Here is a 21753-nt window from a genome sequence, read left to right as displayed (position 1 = left end):
TGAAAATGAGGAAATATTATTCGTTACGAAGCATAAAATCGTTACCTGTTCACATTGTATCTAGAAATTACTTAATTATACGGTGCAAGTTCAGTGGTTTTTCAAAATAATGGAAACATCTAATCAGTATTAGAGGTTTTAGTTCAAAAGGGAGGTTAGCCCAAATGGTCTTTTAGTCTACAAACGGGATTTTGCGTTGAATCACTATAAACGGCATATCACTTTTTAAAGTGTTGCCACCAAATTATATACCTGCATTATTTTTAAAGATATTAAATAATGAAGAAGCTGCAAGAATATATGAATGTTTTTTGCAATTGGAAAAACAATTCATTTAAAACATTATGTTTCGAAAACAGTTCGAAATTTTGATGGCTCTATAGAACCATCAAATTCTGAATAACGTAGTCCTCTAAACGAACATAGGCAAATGTCAGAATTTGAACAAAGTCAGAATTTCGAATTGTTTTTATCATCTCTTTCATTTCTGTAAAACTTTAAAGATTTTTTTATTAACGAAATCAAAAATTTTAAAGCGAGCAGTTTCAACACTGTATAGAATAAAATATTTTTATCTCCAGCGCGCGCGATTGTCTATCGAGTTCTAAAGATATTATTTTTTTTTCCAATATATTTGGTGATTTACTATCGAATTCAGAATTATGTGGCGTAAATGCGAAGATTATGATATTGAATGTGTAGAGACGTTAGGTTAATTTAAAGCAGGAGACTTGAAAAATGTGCAATGACTTCGCCGGGACTCGAATCTCGGACCTCTCGAATACGCGCCGAGTGTGTTGACCACTACACCACGAAGGCATGCCAAGAAGGCGGGGGAGAAACCTTATGAATGAATAAAGTAAACACACAAAACGTTAATAAGAAAAAGACAAAATTGCATTTTGCAAGACATTTTTGCTAGCCATCTTACTAAAAACTCAACGCTGATATAATGAATTACGAAAAGAGTGAAAAAATATAAAAATGCATGCCATCGTTTAACACTATATCAGGAATTCTAAATTTTGTTGTTTTGCTGAGTTTTATATGGCGTATGTGAAGAAACATTATGCTTGATAATAAAGCTACTAGGGAAAGCAAATGGGTTAGCAAGAGTGAATGCAACCGCAGGCTAAGTAGGCTGCGAGTTCAGCGAGAGCATACAAAAACTTTACCAAACCCTTCGACCGTTAAAATCTGAAACATTTCAGTTTTTTTTAATTATGAAATCTTTTTTTTTTTTTTTTTTTTTGTTTTTTTTTGGGATTCGTAAATAAACAAACATAGACACGAATTTTCCTTTCCTTAAAAATATTGCAGATATTTTTCTACTCTTAGTTAGTAGTAATTAAGCTGTAATCTTCATGCTGTTTTGTGAGTAACACATTATGTTATACATTACAGATTTCCATGAACAGAATATTATTTTCCCCTTGCTTTTAGAACTTCTATCGAAGCAATTTCCAAAGTACTGAATGTCTCCTTAGCTTAGGTATCAAAAATCATGGCAGCAATTTATGGTAAATCGTATTTGTGGAACATGATATTGGAAGAGAAGATTGAACTAAAGTGAATGATGTACGTTTTAACTGGATGTGAGAGAAGGAAAAGAAGGCATAATAATAGAGGCATGCGTTTAAATACTGTATTAAGTAGTTCAGAAATATAGCTTCTAGCGCAGGAAAAGGAATATCGCTAGCTCTAAAAACAACCTCTCTTTATTTAACATTAAGAAAACTGTTCATCTTGAGTGTACGAAAACAAAGTTCATTAACTTCAGAAATAATGAAGTGAATTAATAAAGTAAGCATTTAACTTTTACACTACCTAGCATGCTGAAATTATCTTTTAACTTTTTCGAACTATCCAATGTTCTTTAAAATTTTCGATTATGCGTATTTACGATTGTACTATTATTCTAAACTAATGAGTGGACTGTATAGCAAACGAAATAACTAATTTATTGACAGTAATTTATTCAGTTCTAATACATGCTCTGGCATGTTGCTTAGCCGAATCCAGATGGCCAAGTGAGCGTTTCTCTCCCTATCCAATAGGTGACACTGTATTCTAACTTAACATGCCGCCGTCCGTTGAAATTACAAATTTCAACATGTAAATTCCAACCAAATATACAATTTAACAATTCAAGAAAAACTAATTCTACAATACACTATGAAAGATAATAGATAATCTTTCATCATGAATATAATATGAATAATATAAACATTCAAGAACATTAACATTCACTATGCTACAATCGAACTTATTCTTTAAAACAGTTCTATTTTAATGTAAAGCACAATTTTCAATAAGAACATATAATAATGTAAGCTAAGCATTATTATCCTGGATAGGTAATAAACAAATTTTACTAATACATCGAATATACACACCATTTGATGTTTTCACTTTAATAACTCTAGCCTTATTATCCTTACCATGTAAAACTTCTAGAATTCTAGCTAAAGACCATTTAAATGGGGGAAGATTATCTTCCTTTAACACAACTAACATACCTGCCTTTAAATTTTCTTTATTAATAAACCATTTGGTGCGTTGTTGGAGATGATTTAAATAATCAGTTTGCCAACGTTTTCAAATAACTTGAATGAACTTGGTAATAACTTGTCATTTAGAAAGTCTATTATCTGTTAGATGAGACAAATCTGGTTCAGGATATGAAATAATGGAACGTCCAATTAAAAGATGACCTGGCGTTAAGGCTTCAAAGTCATTTGCATCTATTGATAAAGGTAAAATTGGACGAGAATTGAGAATACCTTCAATCTGTGTGACAACAGTCCAAAATTCTTCTAAAGTTAATTTATAACTGCCGATTGTACGCTGAAGATGATATTTAAATGAATTAATACTTGCTTCCCATAAACCACCGAAATTTGGTGCTCTAAAGGTGGAATTAATTTCCAATTTATACCTTCAGATGTTAAGAAATCTGCTATGTCAGAATTGGATTTAAGGACTAGGCTATGCAATTTTTTTAGTTCTGATTTTTGCACCAACCATATTAGTACCGTTATCTGACATTATGGTATTGCATTTTCCACGTCTAGCAATAAATCTTTTAATAGTAGCAAGTAATGAATCTGTGGTTAAATCAATTACTACCTCTAAATGTACTGCTTTTGTAGCTAAACATATGAATATAGCAACGTACACTTTTGCATAACTACCCTTTCTCTGATTTTTATAGTTGATGAGGAATGAACCAGAAAAATCGAGTCCACACGTATTAAATACAAACCCTGGGTTAATTCTTTCACCAGTTAAATTTCCCATAAGTTGTTCACACACAATTGGTTTAACCTTAAAACATGTTACACATTCATGTACAACCTTTCCAGCTATATCTCGACCATTAATAACCCAAAATTTACTACGAACCTGATGCAATAGTGCTTGAGCACCAAGATGTAAGTATTTAACATGGTAATACGAAAATTTAATCTAGTAAATACATGATCTTTTGGCATTATATAAGGAAACTTTTGGTTGTAATTAAGATTACTATTGGCAAGTCTGCCTCCTACTCTCAGAAGAGAATCATTATCAAGAAATGGACATAAAAATTTTAACTTACTTTTGGAAGAAACACAATTCTTATTTTTTAAAGATAGAATATCCTTGCTAAAATGTTGTAACTGTACATACCTGATCATGACTTTCTCAGCGTCATACAATTCTTTAAGAGTTAGAGAACCTATTAATTTTTTTTCCTTACAATTGGCTATAAATCTACAAGCAAAACTTAACACACGAATAATACGAATATAGTTATTACTGATATTAAGTATATGATCTAAAATAAAGGAATTAGAGTTCGCATTTAGATTAACTAAGTCATTATCCTTGAGTCTTTAACGTATTCCACATCAGATGAAATTACTTCACAAGGATTAGTCAAATACCTCTCCTTAGTCAAGAAAGTTGGTCCATACCACCATAAATCATTATGAAGAAGATCTTTAGATTCAGCTCCACGTAATATGAAATCAGCTGGATTATTGTGAGTGCTAACATGTTACCACTCATGAACAGCAGTCATGCTACGAATAACAGATACTCTATTAGCAACAAATGTCTTTAGTTGATAAGGTTCCTTCTTAATCCATGCTAACACTATTGACGAATCAGTGAAGTAATATACCTTGACTATAGGCAGCTGAATGGCCTCTAATATTCTTTTCATTAGTGGTACCAACAGAACTGCACCACAAAGTTCCAAACGAGGAATGGTAATTGACTTCAGAGGTGACACACGAGACTTGCTGCACAGAAGTCTTGATGAACATTCATTTGAAGATGGCATACATTTCACACAAATTGCAGCACCATAGGCTTTCTGACTAGCATCACAGAATCCTATATTTTCTGCTTGCTGTAATCCATTGGTTAGAACAAATCTAGGGATGCGATAATCGTTGACTATTTTGAGACTATGCGGAAATTCCTTCCATTCTTCAAAGTAATTTTTAGGAAGAGGTGTATTCCAATTTAATTTTAGAAGCCAAAGGTTTAGTAGAAATATTTTCGCTTTTGTCGTAACAGGTCCAATTAAACCTAACGGATCAAAGGGGCGACCTATTGTTGATAAGACATCTCTTTTTGTTCCTGTTTCTTCAAAGTCAGATATCTTTAAATCGTAAGAAAAACAGTCTGTAGACGTATTCCATGACATTCCTAAGGCCTTTATAATCTGAGGCTTATCCGCAACTTGAAAGGAGTAATCCTGAGTAGCACTTTCTTTATTCTTCAATAGTTCTGCATTATTTGAACACCATTTGTGTAACTGCATTCCACCACGTTCTAGAAAACAGGTTAACTGTGTCTGCAACTTTTTGGCTTCTTGCAGCGTATTAGCTCCAGTGATAATGTCGTCCACGTAACAGTCCTTCAGTATGGCTCTTGAGGCATGAGGAAAGTCAGTTGTTTCATCCATTGCTAACTGCTTCAGGACCTTGTTGCAAGGAATGGTGCACTTGCTGTTCCGTATGTTACAGTCCTTAGACGATAAGTCTGCACAGGACTACCAACTGATTCTTTCCACAAGATAAACTGCAGGTTTCGTTGAGATGGTTCAATAAGTATTTGTCTGTACATCTTCTGAACATCAGCTCTTAATGCATAGTTGTACTTTCGAAATCTAATAATAATAGAAAATAAATCTTCTTGAGGTATTCGCCCTTTCATTAATACTGAATTAAGTGATTTTCCATTGCTAGTAGCCGCTGATGCATTAAACACAACGCGAAGCTTTGTAGAGGTTTTCCCTGGCGGATAAACTCCATGATGACTAAAATAATTGCAAGTCGATGTTTCAATTTCTTGAACTTCTTCCATGTGATTTAGATGCTTATATTCCTTGATAAAATTCTTATATAATGTTTTCATATTCGAATCGCTTTCTAGTCGATTCCACACTTGATGCAATCTTTTCTCAGCTAGCGTTTTCGATTCTCCTAATTCTACACCTTCCTTAATGGGTAACTGAACTACATATCTTCCATCATTTTGTCTATAGTGAGTACGCTTGAAATGTTCTTCACAGTATTTTTCTTCTTCACTCAAAGCATCCTCGATATTTTCAATGGATTCAACTTCCCGAAATCTTTGCAAAATTTCTTCAACACTTTCCTCATTATTTAGAAATAAACCACAATAATTTATTTCTGAGTTACTCTTGCATGCACCAGACGCGATATATCCAAAAACTGTTTCTTGGAATATCAACAGTTGATTTTCTAATTGAAATTTTCCTTGTTTTAAAATCTCAAGCCCCTAATAACATATCTATTTTGTTAGGTGTTCCAAATTGCGGATCCGCTAATTCAATATCAATGGAAATATTTAATGACTGCACATCTAAACTCCTTGATGGAGTTACATTGGTTATTTTAGAAATAATCAAACAATTAACTGTTCTTACATATGTTAAATCCTTATTCGAAATCTGTAGATCTAATTTATAATTAATATTTATAACGTTCTCATTAATTCCGGATACAGATGCATAAATTCTTTTTTTTCTTTATATTTAACAAATTAGCAACTCCTTCACACAGGAAACAACTTATGCTGCCGTTATCAAGCACTGCGCGAACTGGAATTCTTTTCCTTCCGAATTGCAAATATATACTATTGCTGTCACTAATAACACATTTTTTCTCCGTGTCAAAAGACAACTTGATTGATTTTTATTAGATACATCTGCATTCTTGTTTATAATTTCGCCACTAGCTGCTTCCGTTTTTGTTTTGTCTAACTTATGTTCGATGGTGCCATTTCTGAGCAGGCGATGGATTAATGAATGATGTTTTTTATGGCATTCCGAACATCTGAACTTAGAATTGCATTTTGCGATTAAGTGTTCCTTACTGAGACAGTTTAGGCACAGTTTATGGTTTTTAACTATTTCATATCTTTTATTTGGTTTTAGTTTTAAAAATGAACCACATTTATGCAGTGAATGATTATTATTTTTACATATAACACAAATCGAAACACTATCGGTTTTAACCATCAGAGCCTTTGATTTCGATTTTTTTTATAACGGATATTTCATTTTATTAGTACTACGGTTAATGTTATCCAATAACTGACATCTTTTCTCTAAAAACGAAATTAATTCATCAAACGTAGCAACTTCCGTAGCATTAATGCTGAGTTCAAATTGTTTGCGCGTTTCAAAATCTAGTTTCTTAAGTACAATATTTAATAACAGAATATCCGATAAATTAGTTTTCTCATACTTTAAAACATTCAAAGCCCTAACGTTTTTAGTAACATTATCTATTACATATCTTATTCCTTTAGACGATTCGAATGTTAAAGTACGTAAACCCATTATTGACTTTATATGCGTCTCAACTAATATTCTTTTATTTTTATACCTATCTTCAAGAGCTTTATAGAGAACTAAAAGTATCATCAACAGTTTCAAGATTTTTTGCTTCATCAATTAATGCAGCCTTTAAATAGTAGAGTTTCTGAACTTCTGTTAGTTGAGTGTTATTCACTATAATGTTTTCGAATTGAAGCTTAAAATTATTCCATTCGGTATATTTACCAGAAAGCTTAGGAATTGGTAATTGTAATTCTGGCAAATGTATTTGTACTCTGGAATCAAATTTATTACAATCATTTTCATTTTCAGAATGTGCGATATATGATAGAATTTCCATAACTCTTACCTCTAGAACTTCCGTTCTTTCTTCCATTTCGGCGATTTCTTCATCGATGACTGCGACATCTATTTCATCAACGCTTTCGAAATATCTATTCCTTAAGTTTCTAATATCCATTTGAATGCTTTGAAGTGATCTATACTTTATTTGAATTTCGTTCTTATTCCTTCACAACATTTTCTAATCTAGTTATTTTCGCTTTTAACGAAGTTTTATTTCTATCTAATGCCAGCATTTTGTTCATTTCTCCGGCTTTGCTGACCATGTACTCATGTACTATGATTCTAAACTAATGAGTGGACTGTATAGCAAAAGAACTAACTAATTTATTGACAGTAATTAACTAAATTCAGTTCTAATACATGCTCTGGCATGTTGCTTAGCCGAATCCAGATGGCCAAGTGAGCGTTTCTCTCCCTATCCAATAGGTGGCGCTGTATTCTAACTTAACAACGATGATATCACAATAGTACAAATAAATTTTTCAAACTTCGATTTATGTTATTTAATATACTGATGAATTTAAGTTACAAATCCTTGTTTAGCGTTCAAAGTAGTCATCGTAAAATTTTGATCATTATACCACTACATATTTCGAAACATAATGTTTTAAATGAAACCCTTTCTTTTAACTTTCTAATATATTTTGCTGGATTCTGATGCTTTTTGCGAAAAGCTTTCGATTTTTTAATTAATCTATGCAATTACTGATTTACTATCGATTTTTTAATTATTGTATGTAATTACAATATTTTAATATGTCGTTACTAATTACACACAATGATGAAATTAAATCAGAATATTAATATTTCTTTGTTTGTAAGCTCCTGAGTTTAACAGGTAATTTGATCAGATTCCTACACCAAACATAAATTTAAATGAATTAAATGTAGTGCCAGATTAAAAAGAATATTTTGATACGTTCTAGATACGAGACTAAAATGTAAGGATACTTCGCGCTTTGATTTTCATAGCTTCATTCTATCGCGGCTTTTTCAAATATATTCATTAAAAATTAAATCGAGTGATCGAGGCAGCGAAAATGATACAGCGCGCTTGGTTGTCTGAGTCAATTACACATTAATACAATGTGTATAGTTTCAAATTACAATGAAGTACGATTTATTACAATTATAATTAAAATTACTCTACGTGGGGATTGTAGGCCTATGTTTTGTAAGCTATTATTCGAGCATCCTGCAAATCCTTCAACGTCAGGTGCAGCCGTTCGTCACTCCTTATATGTGGGCAAGAATGTTTTTCCAAAACATCGGTTGTGATGGAAACAAGCCAATCAAACCCTGCTGTTCACTGACTGATTATCCTATCCTGGCCATTGATTAGCTCCGCCTCACGCAAGTTCACTTTGTAGGATCGTTCTCTGTTTTTCCACATAAACTAAATTAGCTCTTACAATGAACCTGGTGAATTCTCGCACAGGCTTGAATAAATACCAGCACAGAAGGGTGAAAAAAACCCTTATTAATTCTAAATAGTTAACAGAAAGGCGCGATCTTCGTGCGTTACAAAAGCACCGTCAAACTTGCGGTGAAACTAAAAGCGTAGACTATAGTTCAAGTCAAAATCTAAAATAAGTAGTGCTGGATAGCACGCAATTTCCGCCTAACAGTTTGACTCACAAAAACCTAACAGGCGTGATGATAAATCCGAAAATGGCTTACTAGTGTAACAGCAAAATAACAGTGCAACTTGCGCTGGCCAGCGAAAACACGCTCTGAATAAACTCAGATTCAACTGTTTAAATACACTGAACTTTTAAACTGGCGAGAATTTGTGAGGCGAAGTTGAGAAGTTCAGTAAAGGTATCAAACTTAAAATATATTTGTGATGCAAAATAAGAGAAACCCTACAACTTCTCTCTGCATCACTACACATCGAAAGCTACTACGCTTTAAACATCACTACGCATCGGAATCATCCTTGTTCTTGTTAGTGTTTGTGATTTGAGAACTTTTATCTAATCCTCATGGTGGCTTCTAAACTTGCTGTTTCTTCTAAGCATTCTGACGATCAAACTACTGTCTCTTTCAATAAAAAAGCAAAGCGCGTTCTGACAAGTCGTAATAAATTCAAAGTGAACACGGAGTTTGCCGTAGATGTTCGGTTCAGCGACAGTCGCAAGAAAAGCATTCCGTTGGATTCGCTCACCATCCGGGAGAAGGCGAAGCAGCTGCATCAGAGCTCTACAGTGGATGAACCTCTATCAGGACCCTCTTCCCCAACGTTCATTATTTCGCGGTAAATAAGGATTGTTCTTTCCTTATGATACTGAGATAAAACTGCAATCATCTGCTTGAAATGCAGATTATTCTGTAGTCTTGTTGTGGCCCCAACTTGTCAGCAACTGTGGTAGTGACTGTTACTAAGTGTAAATTTACGCAGACACGTAAGAAGGGTTTAAAGCCCTTTTTATTCAACTTTAAAAATAACAGCTGCGTCCACTTGACGCTCACAAACTACGCCGACCCGGCGGTTTAACTGAAACAGAACGTAAAACTGAACAATAATGACTGGATGAATAAAATAGCGAGATCACTATCCACGAGGTTCTGAGATCTTAAACTAACGTAACCGCGTTCTAAAATACCGCTGAGATTCAGCGAGTTTACTAATTAAGCAGTTGAACGATTCAGCAAAAACTGCCGAGATGCGCACACAGGCCGAAACGCGTGGTTCTTAAATTTCTGCCGAGCAACCTTCACGCTCGCGATTCAAGAAGCACACCTACAATCTCGTTTTCCTTCTATTTAAACTCAACTTACTTCTGCTAAATTTGAATATACTGCGCGCTCTACTACAATTTACATACTCTAGCATTGGCAATTCTAGGGGAAAGTAAAGGCTTGACAAGAAAGATAGCTTAAACTTAAAATAAATGTTAGTTAAAATAAATATAAACCCTACATTTCCCGCTGCCAGAATTTAGTAATCTTGGAAGCAGGTCCTAGAAACGACCTGTTGAAAAGTTTTCATATTCTATCCTAAGACTCAAGAGCCCCGTTTACATAAAACAAACTTTTCACTAATAAAATTTTTCAATAGTTTTTGTAAACGATTAGAATACAATATCTTCTTACAGGATCTTCTCTGCTGTTCTCTTCAGCAGTCAATCTTTTTCTCTTCCTTCCAGCATCTGGAAGGAATAAGTATCAGTATATTCCAAATATATTATGATTTACACTTTCTTAACACTCTATAGTATTTTTGTTTTCGATCATTTTCTTTTCCTTATTTAACTGCTTAAATTTACATTTATTCAAATATTCAAACATGAATTTAACTTTACCCTGGTTCTCCACCATGTGTGGTGTCAAACGGGAATCTTCATGTTTTTGTATTTCAACGCTTCCCCTAACCACAATGATTTGTTATATTTCAATCGACCAATTATAACACACCCTATTCTAACATACTGAAACTCGATGAGCTATGTTTAACATTCTTAAATTCAAGTGTGGGTGGGAGAACCCTAAAAACCACATTCATTCTAATTTTCCCCTCTTTCATCTTTTCACATGCAGGCTTTCGCTCTAAAGCATGATATTATCTACTGTTTAACACTTAGGTTTTAACTCGTTTCTTTTGAGCATTTACTTTTAGCATCTAAAATTTTATGTATACTACTTTTACATAACTTTCAAGTATTTACCTATATTTACAAAATTCTAATTCATATGATTTTTACAATTTACAATAAGATGAATAAGAGAAAATAAAATTTTACTTCACGCTTTCTTCGCCAAGCTGGCGGCACTGAAACTAAATTTTCCATTAATACAACAATACGAAGCTATTTTACCTTCCAAATTTTCACTTAAACGTAACAGAATCAGTCTTTCAACCAACATGAACTGCTTGTTCTTAGATATTACACTTAAAGAAAATAATGCTTTTGCTTTAGCTAAATAGAGTAAAACAAAACTAAGTCTCAACCGAGACAAATTGACTTCCGTCAACACATAGAACTTCGTATTTACACATAACATTTCAGAACAAAAGAAAAATTTATAGAAGATTTTAACTTATCTTTGACTTTTCGATGCTTGGCACTCCGACATCCTCTTCTGGCAGAATTGATCCCAAGTTACAGAATTCATGGAAGTTAACCTCCTCTTTTGATTTCTTCGAATTTCCTCCATGGTCGCTTTCCTTTTTCGTCCTCTGTACGCCGGCCTCTTGGGGTGGTAGTCTTCGGGTTCCTGTCTTTTCCGTTTGGCCCCTGGACGGCTGGTCTTGGCGGCCTCCGGTCTGGAATCTTGCTTGAATTTTTTCTGCTGGTCCCAATCTTTTCGTTCCTCTTGCTCTCTCTTTCTTCTCATGAACGGCGGCCATGTTTGTTTCTGACTATCTGGCCCTGGAAGTGGTTTCCTCGACGCAGATTTTCTGGTGTGGGATGTTGTATCTGGTCTTTTCCTGTTTACCAAAGATTCTTTACGAGGCGTCGTTGATTCCCTGCACGTCTTGAATGCTGGAGTCTGACCATTCTCTTTCCTTCTTTTCAGGACCCTAGAATGACTTGTAGAAGGGCTAGGTTCCTCTTCTGTTCTCTGCTTCTTGGGTGGGGGAGCAGGCGGCGTTAATTCTGGGATTTCCACTTCTTTTGCATTTAGATAATTCTTTTCCACTTTTCACGTACAGTGGACCCGCGTAATCTATCCCGGAGTTTTCAAACGGAAAGGCTTCTCAGCATCTGTCTGGTGGGAGAGGTGCAATATCTTGCATGACAGGTTTCGTTCGAAATATCTTGCAGACATTGCAATTGTACAGAACACTTTTAATTTTTCGACGAGCCTTCAGCAACCAAAATTTGTCTCTTATCTGATTTAAAGTATCTGCTATTCCTCCGTGCCCTACCACCTGATGACTGTGAAGAATAATTAGATCAGTAAAGTGATCTTTGTCGGGCAACACGATTGGATGTGCTTGTTTGTAATCCAAATTTGAATTTTCTAATCGTCCACCAACACGAATTACACCACTTTCGTCTACAAATGGATTGAGGGACCTTAGTTTTGATTCTGAACTTAATTCATCGTTGTTCTTCAATGCCCGTATTTCATTTGTAAAATTTCGCTCCTTAACACGTTTGATCCAATAAGTTTCTGTCATTTCCAATTCGGTAACCTGCAAACATCCTGATAATTTCGAGGTATTTTTAATATTGTTGATGAACCTTAAGCACCACGCAGTAATTCGGTAAATTCTGTGTAAATTGCTGTAATTTTGGGTTTTAAATAAATCTTCGGAAGGTTCGGTAACGCATGCATTTACGAAAACTTCCTTTGATGTTTTTCTTAGTTCCTTGTTGGAATCTTCAATGTTCTTTGTGGAACATAAATTCGGTTTTAGCCAATGTTCCATTTCTTCTTTCAACCACGTGGGCCCTTCCCACCATATGCTATTCTGCTTCAGATGTTTGACATTTTCACCTCTAGTTAGTAAATCAGCTGGATTATGTTCACCAGGCGTATATCTCCAGTTCAAGACATCTGAATTCTTTTGTATTTCCTTCACTCTGTTCTGAACGAATGGCTTCCACCTTTTCACATCACTTCTAATCCAATGTAACGTTATACTAGAATCGGCCCACATATATACAATTAAATCAATGTCTCGAAGTTTCTTTTGAATGTAATTTGACAAGCGCGAGCCTATCAAAGAACCCATCAATTCCAATCTGGGAAGTGATAATTTTTTCAAAGGTGCTACTCGTGATTTTGATGTAATGAAACTTGTATGAATGACTCCATTTTTCGAATAACGAAAATACAGAACAGCCCCATAGGCCTTCTGACTCGCATCTGTGAAACAGTGTAACTGTAAACCATCCTTTATATCCCTTGTCCCAGCACCTGCAAACTGATGTCTTGGTATTTCCAAACTAGAAATATGAGCTAATTCATCACACCAGCTTTGCCAATTCTTTCTGAGATTTTCTGGTATTTCAGTGTCCCATGCTATCTTTTGTTCCCATAAATCTTGTAATAAAATCCTAGCTCGAATGGTGTATGGATTTAAAAACCCCAGTGGATCAAAGAAACGTCCTACAAATTTCAAGATTTCCCTTTTAGTTGGTATGTTATCTATCCTTTTGGCATCTTTTACCAACTCTTCAATTTTTATCAAAAATGTATCATTTGACCTATTCCATATGTATCCCAATACTTTAGAACAAGTCGAATCGTGTGAAAAATCTTCTTCATTCCATACCCTTTGAAAATTCGTTTCATTCGTTTTCCAATCCCGCATGTTAAATCCACCTTCTTTCAGTATGCGTTTAATATGTTCCGATTCCTCGAATGCTTCTGATTCTTCATCTGCTCCAGCGATTAAATCGTCAACATACATATTTTCAGTTAGCATGGAAAATACGTTCGGATACTGTAACTTGTATTTGTCAACATGTACATTAAGAGTTGCTCTGAGAAGAAACGGACTAGATGTTGCTCCAAAAATTACCCTTGTCATACGAAGAGCCTTTATTTTGGTTCCATTTAATTCACCATCGTTCCATAGAAACTTGACTGCGTTTCTGTCTTCATCAGCAAGAGAAATCTGCAAGAATGCTTGTTCGATGTCAGCTGTAAACGCAATTCGATTTTGACAGAACTTAAGGAGCAATTCCAGTATATCTGGACACATCTTAGGACCTGAATGTAAACAGTCATTTAATGACAAACAATTCTCCGTATGTGACGAAGCGTCAAAAACCACACGGAGTTTTGTAGTTTCCTTGTTTTCTCTTATAACGGCTTGATGCGGCATAAAATACGTTTTTGGTCCAATTTCAATGTTAGTCTCTTCGGCGATTCCTTCTTTTAAGTACCTATCAATTACTTCGCGATATCTGTCATAGAACCGTTGATTATTCTGAAATCTACGACTTAAACTCTTAAATCTAATTTTAGCAATCTCCAGATTATCTCCTAGCTTATTTGAATTATGATTCCAAGGAAGGCGCACCATATAACGATTGTTTTTAAATTTCACAGATTTTTTGAAATTATCGAAAACTAAATTATCTTCTAATTCGAGTTCCTTATCCGAATCATAATTTATCCCCATAGAATCGAGCTCCCAGAGATTGTTCATCAAACTAGACAGTGATTCGTTCTGTGTATCTTTGTTATTATGAACCACAACCTTCATCGTATTCACATTAGTTTGTGAAATTCCGTAAGCCCTTTCGGTTCCACTAATGGTCCAACCCAATTTTGTTTCAACCGCTACTAAGGAATTAGATAGTCTGAGAACCTTACCCGTAACTATCTTCCAATAAAAATCCGCTCCTATCAACAAAGAAATTTTCGGCGGTTTATTCCCTGGTCCCCATTCATCGGAAAGTTGTATGCCCTGTTTTTTAAAAAGATTAACTATTTCATTTCTAGGGGAATGAATATGTGATCCATTAATGACAGGAATAATTAAAGCTTCTATTTTGATTTCATATCAATTCTTCGAATTTCGCAAAATGAGCCTGGTTTTTTTTAACATTCTGCACTTCAGACGTCGTGCAGCCGAAAGAGAATATTTTTATTTTTTCTTCTCCAATAACGGGAAGTTTTAATTTCTTACAGATGTCCTCTCTAATAAATGTTCGCTGCGATCCTAAATCAAACAACAAGCGAACGCTTTGCTGGCGCCAATTGCCTGTGTTTATAATTTCAGCTCGTGCTGTCAGAAGAAATGAGTTATTTGCTGTTGTGCAATCGGAAACAGAAGAGACTACTGCCCTTTGGACGGGACTCTTGTCTGACGCATTCGTTTCGTCAGAGTGTATCAATGTATGATGTCGCCGATCGCAAATACCGCAAGTTATTTCGATTTGCACATCCTCGCTAAATGGTATCATTTGAGGCACCTAAAACAAAATCCCCTTCGCCTTAACGCTTCCCTTTTTTCTGGCACAGTTTTTTGACATGATTCTGACGTATGATTTTCAGAACAGAATAAACAGCTATTAGATAGTGATGTGTTTAACGCTGCCGCTGAAGGAATTCTACCCTTATTATAATCCCGATTTCTTTCGTTGTCTCGAAAACGTTCTCCAAACTGCCGCTGATTTTCAAAATGGGATTTCTTTTCAGTGACTTCAGAATCTGTTGGCTTAATTAAAAATCCTGTACGTTCTCGACTTTCTATTTCTTTTCTTAGAAAATGGAGCAAATTCGTAATTTTTGTCTGATTATCATCTTCATATTTCCTATTAAATTCTAGTGCTAAATCATTCGGAATCACATTTATTAATATCGGATATAATAAGGTACTGTACAAATCCGGTAAAATATTACACGATTCTAATCCTCTAATTTGTACTTCACAACGATCATATAATTTTCGAAGTGCTGTCACATCGCCAGACCTTTTAACCGGAGTCAGAGTTAATAAATTGTTCATATGGGTATCTATTATTCGTTCTTTGCGTCCGAAGCGATCTTTTAATATTTTCACAGCCTTCTCGTAATTCTCCGCTGTTAATGTCAACCATTGTATTGCAGTTTCTGCATCGGAAGTAAGAATTGACTTTAAATAGTTAAATTTATCTACGGCATGTAGACTTTCGTTTTCGTGTACAGCTGTCTCAAATCGTGCCCAAAACCCGGGCCAACTGCACACGTCCTTTCTCGAAAATGTTTCCAGTGCCAATTTGGGGAGTTTAATTTTGTTCTGAGATTCAGTGACATTTCCATATGAAGTAGAATTAGCGCTATGTGGATTAGTATCTAAATATCTTTTCGCGCGTAATTTCCAAATAATAATTTTACTTTTATACTTTTCTCTAGACATTATCTCATCTTCTAAATTTGCTACATCAATTAAAGTTTCAATACCATTATCCGCTAAGATTAGTTCTTCTTCTTTACTAATTAACTGAGCAACCGTTTCTTCAATTACATTTTATCACCCTCATTAGCAATTTCTGTTTCTATCTTATTTATTAGCCTTGTAGCTACTGCTCTTATAGCAGATCTTTTCTTTTTTAATTTTTCTAAATCCATGTTTTTGCTTAAGCAAAATCTATTAAATTTCAGTTCAAATTCAACCCAATGGCCCCACGTTATGGCGCCACAATATTATTATTTTATATTCTTTATATTACTTCTAACTAATTAATCAAGGTAAAACAAAACTGCTTACCTTGTTCCAATGGGTTCGGCCAGGGCCAATGGGCTGAAGTTCCTCTGTGCTGTGCATCTGCAAAATCTTGAGAGGGATAATCCATAAATGATAAACTTTCTTAACACAAATATATTTAATGAAGACGTTAACGGTTACATAATTTTTACATAATGAAAGGTTTAAATGTTCGCAAGACGCAGCGTGCGACTTCTCAGTCCCGAGTTCTCGATCTCTAGCGAGAGTTCATAGTTCGAGATGACGTCACTCAGCCATCGGATCTCAGCAAGAGTTGAGTTGCAACACGACTAATGTTTCTCTCTCCGTAGCTGTATAATTCCTTTGAGTAGAATTTACAGTTTTGCTAAAAAATGCCAAAGGATGCCCATTCTGCATGAGAACCGCATCTACAGCTTAGTCCGACGCGTCGGCTGCAATTTCTAGGTTTTCGTCCCCTTCCGGTAATTTCAAAACAGGGGCATTTATGAGTGCTTCTTTTAACTTTTCAAAAGCTGTATTTGCTTCTACTGTCCACGTAAACTTACTTTTTTTCTTTTAATTACTAACAACGGTTCAACAATATTCGCGAAATCTTTTATGAACAACCGATAATAAGAACATAACCCAACGAAAGAAGAAAGTTTCTTGGCGGTATTGGGAGGTGGGAAATTCTTGACGGCTTTTATTTTTGAATCCTGAGTTTCTATACCCTTTTGCGAAATTTTATAGCCCAGGTATTTAAGTTCTTTTGTCGCTAACTTGCATTTCGATGCGTTAATTGTAAGACTGGCCTCTTTTAACAATTTAAAAACTTCTTCCAAGTCTTTAATATGTTGCTCCAACGTGTACTACTCGTTATAATTATATCATCTAGATAAATTAAAGTCGATTTTCCTGGGACAGGCTTTAGAACAATGTCCATAGCTCTCTGGAATGTTGACGGGGCCCCACACAGCCCAAAGGGCATGCATAAAAATGCATAAGTGCCCGATTTTGTGATAAACGCGGTTTTATGTATATCTTCTGGTTTCATAGCTATTTGATAATAGCCACATGTTAAGTCCAACGTAGTCATATATCTCGTAGACTTAATCTTTCTAATAATTTCCTCAATTACCGGCAAAGGGTAAACCGGGAATTTAGTAATACTATTGAGTTTTCTGTAATCGATAGCAAACCTCCAAGCCCTTTTATCTGAAGGAGGGAAATCGTTCTTTTTCCTACATAGTACGACTGGACTCGCGTACTCACTATTTATGAGCGTTATTATCTGGTTCTGCAGCATTACTTTAATGTGTTCCTCAATAATTTGTTCTTTCTGTTGATCATACCTGTAGGGTTTAGCCGTACAGGGTTTATCGGCAGTTAGTTGTATATCATGTTATACAATTTGACAGTTACCAGGCCGTTCTGAAAACAAGTTAGAAAAAGTACTCACCACTTGCTGGATGGCTTGGCTTTCCTGGACACTCAAATGGCTCAAGTCTACCTGAGGTTCTTTCACCGGCTCCACCACCCTCCGGTCCATTTCCAGCATGATCGAATTATCCTGAAAATTGAGCTTAGCTTTCGCGGCCTTTAAGAACTCCATGCCTAAAATGACTGGATTCTGTAAATTTTTCACCACAAAAATTAATACTTTAAGACTCTCGTCTTTTACCTGTATTCTTAATGTCTGAAGCATGTATATGCACACGCCCTTGTTTGGCCACGTCAATACCACATATTCTCCATTAATATATTTCCGATGCAGCCCTCTCAGGAAGTCGCCAGGGTTGTGTTGTTCTAAATAGGTGCGGGTACCGGACGACACCCGATTTGTCATATTAAGCCGTCCGGGTGTCCGGGCCCTGCATTCACCTGTCACCTGTATTCTTAATGATAATTTCCCGATACATTGGCAAGTTTCTCCTTGGGCGGCTATAATTTCTGTGTTTTTATTTTTAAACAACCGTAACCTATTAAAATTCTTATTGAAAAATTTATCAGTCATAAAATTACTTTCTGCCCCTGTATCAATGAGGGCTTCCACCGGTACATCGCCAACCAGGAATTGGATAACTGGTAACTGTGAATTCTTTACCACGACCGTGTTTAGGTATCTTCTTGAAGGTTTTTTGCGAAACTTCAGGGGTTTGGACCCTCGCTTTTACAGACCCCTCAAATCGTTTAAAGCTTTCTTTTCAACTTCAATCTTTTGGGTACGCGGACGATTTTTTTCGAATTTCCTTTTTGTGCCTTTACCTTCGTGCTTCGATGAGTTGGCTTGATAGCTCTTTCCCCCATAAGATCGATTTGTGTTACCGGTCTGTTGATTTGAGAATTGTCTTCGGGGACTTTGAGAATACGATGCCCCTCTAGATTTTTCCGCTATTCGTCGGTTTTGGAACTTGACCGCCAACTCGAAGAGTTCCTGCAAGGTGCTTGGATTTCGCATTTCCAAGTAATCTTGGACAGCAGATAGCAATCTTGGCAAAATTATTTCAATTACCTCCGTGTCGGGTTTCTTTCCATACAGCATGTCTGTCAGCTTAACTTTTCGCAGAATAAAGTCCGTCAAATCTTCCATATTACGTTGATAAAAACTATAAAGTTCGGCTTCTAGCTTTGCTCGGTCTTTCACTATGGGGAAGGCCTTTAATAGTGATGCTTTAAAATTTTGAAAGGTATATGCTTGGCCTCCGAATTCTCCTAATAAAAATTTTCCTAAACTCTTCCACCATAGTGAGGCCTGTCTTCTTAGTGCAGACGTGGCAATGGCAACTTTTTGCCTTTCAGGCACAGGATATAACTGGAAATGATTTTCGAGGCCTTCTAAGAATATCGCCACCGAATTTTTTCCGTCAAAATTGACGGTTGGCTTGATAGATGCTCTCATAGTTTGGACCAGGTATCCACTTCTAACTGGTTCGCCATTTTTTGCTGTTGGAGTTCTACAGGGGCTTCCATCCAATTATCGGTCATCTGAGTTCGTAAGATGTTCGGGCGCCAATGTAGTATTGTGTGGCCCCAACTTGTCAGCAACTGTGGTAGTGACTGCTACTAAGTGTAAATTTACACAGACACGTAAGAAGGGTTTAAAGCCCTTTTTATTCAACTTTAAAAAAAACAGCTGCGTCGACTTGACGCTCACAAACTACGCCGACCCGGCAGTTTAACTGAAACAGAACGTAAAACTGAACAATAATGACTGGATGAATAAAATAGCGAGATCACTATCCACGAGGCTCTGAGATCTTAACCTAACCTAACCGCGTTCTAAAATACCGCTGAGATTCAGCGAGCTTATTAATTGAGCAGTTGAACGATTCAGCAAAAACTGCCGAGATAGGCACATAGGCCGAAACGCGCGGTTCTTAAATTTCTACCTAGCAACCTTCACGTTCGCGATTCAAGAAGCACACCTACAATCTCGATTTCCTCCTATTTAAACTCAACTTACTTCTGCTAAATTTTAATATACTGCGCGCTCTGCTACAATTTACATACTCTAGCATTGGCAATTCTAGGGAAAAGTAAAGGCTTGACAGGAAAGATAGCTTAAAATAAATGTTAGTTAAAATAAATATAAACCCTACAATTCAAACAGCCACAAAATTTCGTTTTCTGAAATTTCAAACAAATACCATATTTGAAAATGTTTTTGGTTTGAAAAGAATCATTCATAAAGAATAAGTTCCTGAGTGAAATATATGAATTCCACATTTTGTAAAGATGTAAAAACAGATTTTTGAGGAGAATTCACAATCAGCGTTGAGAGCTCAATTGAATAATTGGTTTCTCTTTATGATAAAGCACGAACGCACAATTCATTTCTCGTAAAGCAGTTTCTAGCAGAGAAAAGTGTAACAGTTCTCAACCATTCACATTTTTCTTTAGATTTGACACTTTCTATACTACTTGAGACTACTTTCTCTTCCCTAGAGTCCCATATCAGAAGCAATTACATTGCTGGCTATTAACATTGTTAAACCAGGAAGGAAAGCAAAGGACAAATACGAGTGCTTTATTCCATGCCGCTTCATCTGTATGCCAGAATTCATCAATCGTAGTGGCTGGCAGATCGTAGCGTCCCAGTCTCTCAGCAAACCATGACGAGATGTACTGAGTGGGTGAGAGATTTAAGAGTACGTGCTAGTCAGGGCAACACTCGAACTTCGTATCAAGAAAGGTTCAGGACAGCACAAGTGGTCGTGCATTATCTTTTTGAAAGATAGCGTCACGGACGGCTCGAAGACAGAGCACAACCACGGACAGAGCACAGTCATACGTCAGCTATGTAACGACGCCTGGGCGAACAAGAGATGATTGGGATCTCAGTGGTACGTACAAGCATGCCGAGTGCTGAGTTTGTATGACGATGAATGCAAACTCGCGACGTTCTTTCTCTTAAATATCTATACCAATACGTCCATCATGATGCTGTGCGCAGAGCCGGGATTCGTATCCAAAGACGATGTGGTGCCACTCTTGTGACCAGTAGTTCATTGCACCACTGAGGCGCGTCTGTCTCTGCTGCAGCTTCTAGGAAAACCATGGCAAGGGTCATCGTGGTGACAGTCCATGCTTCTTCAGATGTCGACGCATTGTCTGAGCGGACACTTGTTGTACTGCACACGAAGCAAATTACTCACTCAGGCTACGGGATGTGGTTGTACGATTTCGCAAGATCTGGAGGCAAATGTGTCCATTCTCACAGGGGTTAACGTCCCGGTACTGCTGAAGTCCTGCTTGCCTTTCAGCATGGCCCTCCTGGACCCATCGATTCCGTATTTGCTAAGCAGTCCTGAAATCTCGACCAGCAGCGTCACGAAATGATAAAATGCAGTCTCGATAGGCCACGATTCTACCACGTAGGAATTCCGATACGTGCTGGTGAGAGTTTCTCCTTCTTGCACTAGACCTATTATGACCTTTATGTAAACATATGCGATTTCCAAATTCTGTAACGTTCAGATGCGATTTCCAAATGAGAAAGTGCGTATTATACGCAATGTAGATAGCGTTACTCTTTGTGCATGCGCCGCTGGAATGCTAATCATTTGCATATCCCCAGCATGTAGTATCACTCATGCATGTTTGATTTTTTGTTACATGCTTCCTATACGGTATAGCAATTTTAATGGTAAAGGGTATATTTTTATAGCTTTCAAAATTTTAAGAAATTCGAAATTTAATTTTATGAAATTCAAAATTTTCTAACCACAGTCTTAAACAGTATTTCATAGAATAAGTTGTAAGAGGTGATTAAGAAGCTTTATGGCTTAAGATTAAGAAGTCAATATGCTAAACGCTATATTGACTTAAAAGGATTTTGTATTAAAAACTAAAAAACAAGAATGTAGCCTACATTCTTGTTTTCTTTTCGATTTCATACAAACTTTGACCTAAAACGCTGCGTACTGAAAGA

General features: G+C 36.0%; 1 protein-coding gene across 1 annotated transcript in view; it reads left to right on the top strand.

The window, feature by feature from the left end:
- Nucleotides 1–21753, top strand: part of LOC118184608 (uncharacterized) — a 593523-nt gene that overhangs the window by 514091 nt on the left and 57679 nt on the right. The gene's annotated exons all lie outside the window — the stretch shown is intronic.

This window comes from Stegodyphus dumicola, chromosome 1 (assembly GCF_044657685.1).
Source record: "Stegodyphus dumicola isolate Sdum_Otavi_A_Nest chromosome 1, ASM4465768v1".
NCBI classification, from domain to species: Eukaryota; Metazoa; Arthropoda; class Arachnida; order Araneae; family Eresidae; genus Stegodyphus; species Stegodyphus dumicola.
Note: the sequence above shows the minus strand (reverse complement) of the source record. Positions and strands in the feature narration are given on the sequence as shown.